The sequence below is a fragment of the Bos grunniens genome, chromosome 10 (assembly GCF_055505025.1).
Source record: "Bos grunniens cultivar Pamir isolate PY7600 chromosome 10, Bosgru_T2T1.0, whole genome shotgun sequence".
NCBI lineage: Eukaryota > Metazoa > Chordata > Mammalia > Artiodactyla > Bovidae > Bos > Bos grunniens.
The window spans coordinates 90,515,065-90,516,473 of record NC_141174.1 but is presented as its reverse complement, the minus strand read 5'-3'; the positions used below and the strand labels follow the sequence as shown (position 1 = coordinate 90,516,473).

At 42.7% G+C, this 1,409-nt stretch overlaps 1 long non-coding RNA gene across 1 annotated transcript; it reads right to left on the bottom strand.

Moving 5' to 3' along the window:
* Nucleotides 1–235: 235 nt before the first annotated feature.
* On the bottom strand, nt 236–883 carry LOC147365357 (uncharacterized). The gene is made up of 2 exons (XR_015135461.1): nt 757–883; nt 236–475 (listed from the first exon to the last, which is right to left on the bottom strand). It is a non-coding gene; the product is annotated as an uncharacterized LOC147365357 (long non-coding RNA).
* Nucleotides 884–1,409: the final 526 nt, after the last annotated feature.

The window sequence follows — 1,409 nt, the reverse complement described above, 5'->3', positions numbered from 1 at the left end:
TGACTTTCCCAGGCCTGGCAGCAGCCACACTCCTTTTTCTAATCATTCTCTAAATAAGTACACGTGTACTCTAGTCTTGCTGAGGCAACGTTAAAATATAATCTTAAAGGGGGAAATAGTAATAGCCCACTTCTAATCTCACAGGGTGCATGATAATATTAATAAAATTACTACATAACAAGCATTGTACAAAAAAAAAAAGCACTTCGTACACATTAACCCATCGTACTCTTCGTAACCTAAACACCATTACATTTTTATTCATAAGGAAACTCAGGGATTAAGAAAATTGCCCAGAGTCCTATAGTGAGAAAATGGTGGAATCAGGATTCCAACTGATAGTCTGGCTTCTTAACTGCTGTGACCTTCCAGAAGGGTTATTCTCCAGCGAGAGATTGTTCTGTTGACATCTGAACCTTCAGGAACTTTTACTGTCTCTGCTGGCTTCTGCCGACTTAGCTGGTTAAAATGGAGCCTTACAAAGGGGAAAATAGACCAAATAAATCTCCCTTAAAGCCCATGTACATCCAAGAGCCACAGAATGCAGTATAATTTGATAATTGTCTGTTTTTTTTCTGAAAAGGACCAAACAAAACTAGATTCTCTGCATCATCTCCCTTGCTGAGAAGTCTTATTGAATTACAATTTCATAAGAGAAATGTTTACGTGAGTTGTATAATGTAACTAAGCTTTCCACGAGAATGCCCAAGTTAATGGCTAACAGCTGTGGGGAGCATAAAAACAACTTGTTCATACCTGGAGTGCCTTCAGACTTGGAGAAGCTGGCCTGCAGTGGCTCTCCATCGGCACTGCATTTTATAATCACAAGAGAAACAGAGCTTTTGAGAAATGCCTGGTCACTGGGCCCCTCCCCAGACCAGTTAAATTGTATTCTGGTGCATTGGTAAGTGTGTGTGTCGGGGGTGGGCGGTGGTGAGGAGTGGGTGGGCAGAGGCACTGGGAGTTTTTGAAAGCACTCCAGGTGATATTAACATGCAGCTGCAGGGACTAGAACTGCTGGGCTTCCCTGGTGGAGCTAGTGGTAAAGAACCAGCGCCAATGCAGGAGACATGAGAGATGCAGGTTCTATCCCTGGGTTGGGAAGATCCCCTGGAGGAGGGCATGGCAACCCACTCCAGTATTCTTGTCCAGAGAATCCCATGGACAGGGAAGCCTGGTGGGCCATAGTACCATCCAGTTGAAAAGAGTCAGACACAACTGAAGTGACTTAGCACTAACACACAGGGACTAGAACTACTGAGCTAGAGAAGAAAGATGTGTATTTGTTTTTAATGATCTGCAATCCTTCACAGTGATTCCAATCCCTAATTCAGTTAAGACTTGGACAATTTGGGCCTTTTTCAGCTATCCAAAATATATTTTTAAAAATGAGAACAAATGGCAGTACT